The sequence below is a fragment of the Maylandia zebra genome, linkage group LG4 (genome assembly GCF_041146795.1).
Source record: "Maylandia zebra isolate NMK-2024a linkage group LG4, Mzebra_GT3a, whole genome shotgun sequence".
Taxonomy (NCBI): domain Eukaryota; kingdom Metazoa; phylum Chordata; class Actinopteri; order Cichliformes; family Cichlidae; genus Maylandia; species Maylandia zebra.
In genome coordinates this window covers 33,484,932-33,495,440 of record NC_135170.1, presented here as the reverse complement: position 1 = coordinate 33,495,440, position 10,509 = coordinate 33,484,932, and the positions used below count along the sequence as shown (strand labels likewise).

At 39.9% G+C, this 10,509-nt stretch overlaps 1 long non-coding RNA gene across 1 annotated transcript; it reads left to right on the top strand.

The window, feature by feature from the left end:
• Nucleotides 1–7,813: 7,813 nt before the first annotated feature.
• LOC143418411 (uncharacterized) lies at nt 7,814–9,790 on the top strand. Its single transcript, XR_013098415.1, has 2 exons — nt 7,814–8,034; nt 8,433–9,790. It is a non-coding gene; the product is annotated as an uncharacterized LOC143418411 (long non-coding RNA).
• Nucleotides 9,791–10,509: the final 719 nt, after the last annotated feature.

The following is a 10,509-nucleotide window of genomic DNA, read 5'->3' as shown; positions in this document are numbered from 1 at the left end:
AGTGAACAACTTAACTTCAAAAAAGTTTCCTGAGTTAAAGTCTTGTAATCTGACACATGCTGCCACCATCAACCTGCTACTGCAGACTCGATCAGTTTCACTATCGGCAATGAGAATGAAACAGATTACAGAATACAGGTAAAAATAAAGGAAAGGCCAAAAATAACATGTCACAATTTGAGAATATTATTTGTAAAATAAACATATTTCACCTTTTATTTGCTGGCACAGTACTTAAAGCCTTAAAAATAGGTGAGGAATAAACTTTAGTAACTATTATGATGTTAGACAAAAGCAACTTATCGATTTTGACATTTTCGCGCTGATAAACTGCTAAAACTCTGCATAGCTATAAGTCTTTGGGATATCTAAAAGGAACACAAATCACAGCACTAATGTCCTATTAACTTGTAATATTTTTACACACTCGTGGGCCATTAAGAAATTCACCAGGTTAATTTTCAGAGCCATTTCTCGTCGGCTATCTGAACGCCTGTCAGCAAGAATTAATGTGCAAATTAAGCGTTGAGAAGTTGCTTTAGGCTTCTTTCACAGGTCTAATGCAAAATGCTCTTGGGTGCATTGTAACAGAGGCTCTCCGTCCATAACGAGCACAATCACACTGCAGCTGAAACTCATCATGCCCTCAGCCTGGACCCCTTTGTTATCACAGCCGGCTTGCAGCAGATTTAGTGCTGAAGAAGATTTGGGCTACAACAAAATAAACGGCTTTTTTTTTTTACACTTTAGTAAACACAAGTAAACATGGGAAGGAATGTTGCAATGACATCTCCACTTTACTTGGCTATTACCACTCCTTCTTGCTTTTACTTTAGCTTTCAAATGGAAAAATTACACATTTATTAAATTATGATCTTATATTTTAAACATTTGAAATGTTGCAAGACAGATTTTGTTTTTAAACTTTTTAGATACGACACAGGCTATGTGCCAGAGACAGAAATGGCAGAAGTAAAGTGAGGTTACCTTTCTAACCTTAATGAGATTAGTAAAGCTTGTTCCTCATCTTTCAGCAGACACAAATTAAAAGTGTCAAATATATGCATGTGTTTTAGTCAGTATTACCATAGGTATAAGAGAACAGTACTTTTAACAGAGTGGCAATCTCGCTCAAGAACTGCAGTTCCACTAGTGACCACTTGGGGCTGTCTCCATAGACTAAGGTGTTAAAAAAGCAGAACTGTGTTATTTACCCTTTCATCACAACTCAAGGCCCATTTTGAAGTCTTTGGGCTAATGGGCTTATCTTAAAAATAATTTAGCCAGTTACAAAGTAGAGTTCATCAAAGGTATACATTCACCAAAGCCAAAATATACACTGCAAAAAAAATTAAGGGAACATTGTGAAAACATACATGATCTTAAGGGGGAACTAAACAGCCTAGATGACTGAAGAAAACTTACTAACTGTTAATTTGTTATTTAATTAATTATTTTCTTAGGCTACTTATTGCTAACCAAGCTTGATAGCATTAGCTAACAGCGTAGCACTCCACCCTCCCATCCAAATATGGCAACGGCTGGCTCTAAAAATCTAGCCTGGCAGTGGCTATATGACGAAAGCTTCAACATGCAGAGTCCAAAAAACCAGTGAGTAACACTGAGGTGACGACTTCTATCATTTGTATGCAGACTGTGTTATCACGATGTAGCTTAGTTGTCCTTCAGGCCCTTTGCAACAGAAACAGAAGATGTCCTCAGCAGGCTGATCGTTTTTGTCCTACTCAAAATAGTGAAATCTTATCAAATGAAGGGGAAACTCTCACACACTCTCTACACCTACAGTTTATAAAGTTTATTTAAATAATCAATAATGTCCTTTAGAAAGACAGATCAAACTGACGAGTCAAAGAATGAAATTTACTGGTTTTCAGTGATGAGAAATAGCTCCTGTTGGCCTCTTAGTTGCCACTGCTGGACTGTAAGCAGCTATATCAGCTGCTTTAAGTATGAATATAAGATTAAAAAGAGTGAAGCAGAATATGTTTGGTTATTCCCCCATCAGGACACCTCACATTTATCTTAAATGCCTTTGTTAGGGTCTTAACAAATAGGTTGGGAAGCTCTAGATTTTGCTTCTGTAACTACACAGAACACTTAAAATCCAATGTGACTGCTATATTATTTCAAATGGCCCTATTAGTGTTATAACTCCCTATTATTTAGTGCTGGGAATACTTCCCCCCCCCCCCCGCAAAGCAAATGCTTTTATATTTATGAGTACATTGTAATTTAAAGGGAACACAATAAGGGAACTAATCTGTATTCATTTTTACACTGTGGTATTTTTACGCCGTCATATTGGCAGTTTTTACCAAAGTATATCAATACTGCTTCCACCACTCTTTATCCACAGTTGACATCTCCATGTATCAAATAAATTAAAAAGAACGCAGAGATAAAATGTCTGCAAGCAGAGAAAATAAATAAAATAAAATAAAATGGCTCAGTAGGAACTCCACAGAGTCCCGGGCAGCATCCAGGATATTCAGTGTTGTGTACAGGATTTGTCATCATTTGTCTTCCATGACTTACTGAGACATCCATCCCTGTCGAAACTCCAAACAATGAAGAAAACAAAACTCGTGGGCCATGATAAGCTGTCAGCCATGGTCATCTAGAGGTAGTGCTCTGTCTGAGACGACCATTGAGAGAGAATTTATCAGGCCTGTTACAAATCGAAACAAGCGTCTAGGCAGAACATTTGGGAAGCAATTAGTCATGTAACGTCAGGGAGAATTGCATCAAGGCGGCTTTATGTGCGAGACTCCCCAGGCAGCTGGAAACCTGCTGGTTGTTGCAAACAGGCCGATGGTGAACATATGAAGCTGAAGTCCAGGCTGCCTCTGCCGTGACACTGCCAAAACAATGACAGCTCGAGTTTGAACAGTAACCTCTGATTACCTCTGCGTCAGTGTTGTGTGGAAAAAGTTACCTGGAAAGTTTTATAATTTTTACAGCATCCAGGTTCAGCAGAGGGGAGCCATTTCCTGCCTCCTTTCTATGCCCTTTATGAAATTAGAGCGAGGAAAACAATTCCATCAGTAATTCCATTTCCCTCATCGCAAACTGCATATTGCTCATTAAATATTAACTGACAGGCATGCACTTCCTTGCATTTTGATTGGGATTTTTTTTTTTATATATCTATATATAATTATTTATGGCTGACAGGTTAAGACAGTTGAGAGAATTTCAATAAGAGCATTTCACCTGATGCAAATTGGAAAGCTAAGAACATCTAATGAGATTTCTTTCCCTCAATATTAAAAGATTACAATAAGTCGACCTAAAATTATTCCTTTTTGACTAAAAGATGTCGTCAGGGCTGTAGGTAGTACGAAGTCCTTCAGTTGGCATCCATTTAGTTCTGATTAGTCAAACTGATAATTAAATAAATAATATCCCGAACTCAATTATTCAAATGTAAAACATTACCCCAGTGTTTCCCAACACATTTTTCAGTTTTCTAATTTTTCCGGTTGAAAACTGAAGAGAATGACAATCTAACAGAGCTGAAACTGTTTTGTCACCCATGAATACATAAAAAGTTTGCATCTTATGTTCGCAATGACAATTTTAATATGCAGATGCTTAGTGGGTACAATATTCACTTTCCTTGTTCAGTACGTTAGCATAATTAGCTGATTAGCATCGAATAGGATGCACAGATAAGATTGTTTTGCTTTGTACATATTTGACTTTGTGGCGTTGCATCAAACTGATTTTGATGCGACTGATTCTGAACCAGAAATGTCTTTGAAAAAAGTGGAGGAAAAGCCAGTTACTGATTTTAGTGGGTTTCTTTCCACAGCCACACATTTCTGCCTAAGTACCATGTGCCACCAGCAGCCTGCCCTGTAGACACAAGGCAGATTGGGTTCATGGATTCGTGTTGCTGATGCCAGATTCTAACCCTACTATCTGCATGCAAACCCTGCTATGATTCCCTCCGGTCAGTTTTAGTTTAGCCTGTGCCCTCTGCAGTCTCATATTTCTCCTGCTTTCTCCACCACCTTCCACCACGGTTGAATGCGCTGGAAGTCTTAGTTAGCGTAGCATTTCACACAGGTGAATCCAATGAGGGAAACAGACAAGGACGGAAAGTAAGTAAACAAAAGATGCACAGGGAAAGGGGATTTCTACAAATACTTAGAAAAAAAACAACACCATGGCAAACACAGCCACGGTGATAATCTTTTGAGAGGAATACTTAAGAGACAATGCAATATATTATAATATATGAACTGTTATGGCATTGCCAGGCTTTCTCTCTCCTTCGGCGGACAAATTATAATGCCCTTGGAGAATATTTTCATCTAAGTAATTAATGAAAATATGGCACTTACTGACAGCTTTAAACTGAAACTTTGACACAACTACCTTCAGACCAGGTTATAATTAAAGAATAACGTACCATAGTAATCTTTAGCCAGGCTAATGCAGTCACACTAAAGAAAACAGTTATCCTGGAGACCACAGCGTGACCAAAATTACCGACTGATTGTGGGTAATTAACTTTGCTTTTGAAACAGTTGCTTTGAAGACGGGGACTACATCTGCAACCATCTACAAAGTGACTCTGCAGTGTCAAGATGGCGATAAAAGAGCAATAACACAGAGTCAGCATGCAATCAGTCTGGGATTGAACGGGGTCCGAGTTGGCAGTTACATTCGATTTGTTTGTGATGGGAATACAACGTGTTAACTGTGAAAAATCAGCAATCTGTCGCTGCTTATTGTGAATCTTCTGCAATAAGCTACAGACGAGCCAGAACCTAAGATCTGAAAGAAAAAATACAGTGAAACTCAGAAATTCCTCTGCACATAGTGATGTGTTTGCTACTGGAGGGCAATTGAAAAGGAAAATGACATATGTTTATATATAAGATTATAAATGCAACCATGTAGAAGCCAGCTGAATCAAATCCTGTATTTTAAAGAGAAATGTGTTGGCATCTATAATTTGGCATCTATAAATTAGACTGTTAAAGTCTAATTGCTGAATGTTGTCATTGTGCTTCTTAAAATTGTAAGGTCTGAGTTCAATCTATAGGATCAAGACATTCCTTTGTCTCTGACTGGCTGGAGAGGCTTTTATTGCAGATACATCTGGAAGATCTGTTTCTTGTGATGTTGCTTCCTGCTTTTATGATCCTTTTGATGAGCAGGAAGCAATGGCGTGTCCAGCGGGGTGGCCTGGGGGGGCACAGGCCACCCCCCCAACCAGACTGGCCACCCCAGGTGCCACCCCAAAGGCAAAACAATAAAATTCAATCAAATATCAAATGTCCGATTATGTTTTCACGGTGAAGCTCAGATATCCGAGTGTAAGTGAATGCAGCATCGGCTTCTGCGCTATGTGCATCACGTTAGCAAAGGTAGGAGAGCCAAGCACGAAAGACGTCACTGCAGGAAACAATTTTTCGGTGAAAGAAAATGAGGACAGAATAAATGTCCCGGTAAGTAATATCAAGTTTGTTGAGTTTAGTAAACTTCGGTGAAATTAGAATACCAAGGAAAAAAATAACACTTAAAGAATTATTGCAGCCGTGGAATATTTCTGACAGTATGCTACTGAGGGCAGCTAACATAAGAGTTATGCGTTATAAGATATAATCTAAGTCGTAACATTGCTGTATGGAGCTGCAGATTTGGTTGCAGGTTAACATAGCTGGACTGGCCATCGGGCTTATTTGACTTATTTTTTATTTTTTTTGTAAGGGCATGAACAATGAGAGGTGGTGGATTGGCCAGATGCAGGTCGATGTGTAGAAATAACTCCGTTGTTTGGTGGTGGCTATGACGGGGCTTCCACAGAGGCAACAGGTGGATGAGGGAAGGGGAGGCAGGAGGAGAGCCCCGAGGCAGCCGCCAGTCCGAGTGTCAGGTGAACTGAACTTCAGGTAAGAAGTTATGACCTGCAGTCTATCTGGGTCAGATATAAACCAAGTTTAGGTGCAGTTTATTTTCATGTTGCTGACTTTTTACTGTCAGTTGCAATAACTCGTACTGCGTTCTAGCCAGTTTGACGGAGTTTTTATACAGCTGGGTGGGTGCTATGATGTTACTGATAGTGAACTTTATTTTATTCATAAGGTTAGTTAGTAGAGTTGCCAACGGCTCCTTAAAAAAATGGAATGGTCCCTCATTCAGAGAAAATATTACACGTTTCGTATTGAGCTGAGAAGAGACGCAGTTTGTCCCGAACTTCAGCTAGAATGGAAAAAAGACACAAAACTGGATTTATTCTGTCTTTATGCTGCACAGCTGCCTCTTCTTCTCTCATTCTCTCCCTCCCTCTCCTGTTGCTACTTCAATCATGAAACTGATCAATGATCAGCTGATCGGCTTTTCTCTCTTGTTTATTTATCGCCCACTTTGCACCAGAAACAGGAAACCAGCAGATGTCGCGCTAAACAACAGCAACACGTTTAAGCTTGATCAGCTGTTGTTAGAATTTATTTAATATTAATTTCTAGTATCAGCTGATGTTTGCTGGAGCCACAGCTGTAAAGCTGCTGGTCATGATGTCTGTTTAGATATGTGGTGAGAGGGAAACATGAAGATGAAACCAGGAGACGTCCTTACTGGATCATCAGAGCTGAACAGGTGATGGAGAAACAGGTTTACCTTTTAGGTGACATGGATGAGTTGAAGGGAAGTTATGAACTGTTTCTGAGAGACAAATAACACCAGGATCCTTTTTTATGTAGCTGACAGCTGGTAACTGTGCAGGGGCGGGTCTAGCAAAGTGTTGCCAGGGGGCCAGGTAGGGCATTAACAGGGAAAGGTGGGCACAAAGACATACTTTTCTTTCTTATTCTCAATTTAAATATCTAGCTTTTATTAAATAATTATCTAAATCTTACAACCAAAGTTTTTATCTGACGTAAAATGTATAGAAATCATACATATACCAAAAAGACTGTACATCACTGTCACAACAGGGTTTGTTTTCATTCAAAGGCTTTATGGCTTTACTACCTGGTGGGCCGGTCAGTAGTCAAAATGCCCGATTTTCTGTCCCAGTCCAGCCCTGCAGGTTAATACTGGCAGTGTCACCATGCCAGCTGAATGTATTTTATCATCAGCCAGTGTTGTTCTTTATCAATATTACCAAAGTTTACCATAAGGCAGCATAGAAAGTATTTACTTGCTTTCAGGTTTTATTCAAATGTTAGTCTTTTCAGTTGTTTCCCCACTTTTTTCCTGTTTCAAAATCAAACACCAGTTTGTGAGAAGATTATCTTCTTTTTTTAATAGGCACATAAAGTTTTGCATTGGCATTGGCTAATTTGTCAATTGTTTGTTACAAATGTTCGTATTTTAATATTCAAAAATGTTTTTGCCCAAAACATATGTGCACTACATGTCAGTAAAAATGCTATGCAAATATTGATGTCCTTGAATGCTGAGTAAACACTGACAAAGCACTGATTGTATCTCTTGTACTTTATCAACGCAGTATCTAAAAACTTTGCACCGTAGTGGTTAAAATCTCATTCTAATAAGAGTTAAAAGTGCATTTGGTTATTAGGTTTATAGGATTATTGAATTATGGTTAATGGTTGGTAGAAATTTTTTTTAAAAACATTATCTGCCAATTAAATCTGCCACCCTTCTCCAAATCTGTGCCCCTACCTGGCCCCCCCAACAAAAATTTTCTAGACACGCCACTGGCAGGAAGTCATGTGTAACCCTGGTAAGATTTACAGCAATCAGAAGTACAGGGTTCTTTGAATGCATCGTAGTCCTTGTCTGATAGTTTAATTTCCCGGCTTGCCCTGAAGGCACCGTCTGCAGCTCCGTGCGCGTGAAGGTGTGGTGTAGAGGAAAAAGGACGGCAAGGAAAAACTCCATGCTGCCGCGGAGCACGGTTTTTTCCAGTTGAAAGAGAGGAAAGAGGTTTAATTAACATTTGTGAGAGAGCTGTCGTTAGCGGTGAACCACAGACGGGTACCTACCTGAAAGGAGTCGGAGTATTTCTTCGAACTTTTTTGAACTATTCTGGTGAGTTAGCCTAGCTCACTTAGCACCGCTATTGCAGTTCAATGCACTGGAAAAAATAACTAACCAGTCAGAATAGTAGTAAATGTGTTTAATGATGTTTAAGATGTGTTTTCATAGTATTGCAATGTTGTGACAGTTTTGTTTATTATGAGTGTCTAATGTTTTTACTTTCTTGGGCCTGCTAGTTCAGCCGCGGCCAGCTAAGTGGTTATGCGCAGTTCACGTGCAATAGCTGTGCTGTTACTGTAACTGCGGGTGATGCACAGTAATACGGTGTATTTACTTTTAATGTGTCACAAGATGCAAATTTATTTTAATATTTCAAAAGAACCAAGGACATTAGGAACAAGGACATTTAAGGAATGTGGACATCTAACATTCTGCGTATTTGTGTGCAGACTGGTTTTTTTTTGAGGTACAGTTCCATGGGTGCCAAGTGAGGAGCTGGTATCGTGGGTCTAAGACACTGTTGCTGCTGTGGAGGCCTTCTCTGTGTCAGGACGCCGACACGTTGATGCCTGCCGTACCAGGAGGGCGGTAGGGAAAAAAACAAAAGGAAGCCCACCTGAGAGATACCTTATCATTTTCTTTGCTACTTATTCTCCGCCTGAGATTCAGGTCGTTTTCAGTTCTTAACCCAGGACAGTGGGTAACTGAATAAACTGACACCATAAGGAACTGGACACTCACATGCTATTTTCTTTTCTTTTTCCTTTTCTTTGGGGTGTTGAAATATTGTGTTTCTTGTCTTACATCTATTTTGATTGTTTCAATTATTTTTGTGATGCATTTGAGATGGTTACTGCATTTGAAGGTATCCCTACATTGAGGATGAGCAAAGGGAACTGATCCAAAAGGAAATATATAAAGCAAACTTTGTTTCATAAACCTGTGGTCGTGCGTGTTATGTGGGTTGGAAGTCTCATTGCTCTTACAGAGTTGCTTCCGCCAATCTCCTTCCCAAACCTAGATTCGGATATTGTAGACATTGCACTTGGGCGAGCAGTATAGATCATCTCTTTATAGATAGAGGGACACACGTCCAGGTTACACATGCACACAGAGAGACACACATTCTCACACACTCACTCAAACACACACACACATTCTCACATGCATACAGACGTTTACACATACACACACATAGTGCCTTGTCTTAGAAGCATTTGGGGGTTTTACAGTGGGAGGTGCTTTTGCTGTGTATTGTGTTAACTGTTTTCCCAATAAAAGGCAGCAAGCGGGGGCCGTCGTTGGGGTCACTCTGCAGTAGGATTCAGAATGCTTTCTGAGACACCGGCCGGGGCCGCCCTTGCTAGCAAGTAAAAGATGTTCGTCTTGTTTTTGTCGTTAACGAGAATAAGTTTCTAAACTAGCAGTGCTGGAAACACAAACCCAACATAGAAATTAGACAAATTAGCCATTGACTTTCAAAGCTGCACTGAGTGATTGCAGTCTGTCAGGTTAGATTGTCTGGAGACTCCCACCAGGTGACCTGTGCAGTCAACAGCAAATGAAAGGATGACCAGTTGCTACTTGCAATTTGTCACTGAATGCAAAAGAATTCAATTGAGTCACCAGGCAACTAATGATTTTTTACTAGTTGCAAAGAGGTTGCTGTCCTATAAAGTGACTTTTTTGTGACACTGAAAACTCTGGCTTTAAGATCAACATCAAGCTATCCCATTCATTTTGTTTACTACACCCCTTCATTGATTTATCTTCACTTAATAAGATGTAAATTAAATTCGGTTCTGCATTTTAAAAAAATCACTAGAGTTCAGGAACAGAAGATATTTTCTTAAGAGGGTCCCCCAGCATAACACGGCCCCTATCTTTAAAGAAAACTTATTCCTGTGACTTGTGACAGTTTTGTGGAGTTTGATGTCTCAGCCTCCCGATTCGGCTGTTGTGCAGTCACTGACTGCAGGGCCGGCATTGCTGCCTTTTCCCCTCTGCGCTCTCCGGAGAGCAACGTTTGCTCTGATCATCGTGTAACACAAGACATGCTCACTGGCAAGATTTGATTATCAATAAGCTGGCTGAATTGAGAATGTACTTGCCATAGCTTGCTTGACAAGCTCTGACTAGCACCCGTCCACCAGGCTAGTGAATTATGAAAACCATTGATGGATGAAATATGAACATCAATCTTCCTCAGCTCCCGTCTGCTGAATAAATTACTTTTAAAGTTCACTGCCATGTTTGCTGACATGTGCTTCAGAGAATGCTCCTGCCTCCCTGCTTTCCCTCTGCACAAGTTATCATCTGGGGAGGAAAATAATTTGGGTGGAAAGCAAAGTGAGTTACAAGAGGAACATGATGATATTTTGGGACTATTATCTGGACTGATGCGAGGTTTGTCCTATTGAGCACACAAGGCATGAAGGCAGTGGAAAGGCAAGTTGATTGTCCAATGATTTGTCTTATTGTATATCAATAAAATAAGCTACAGTGTGAGAAACCGTCTGCTGTTCG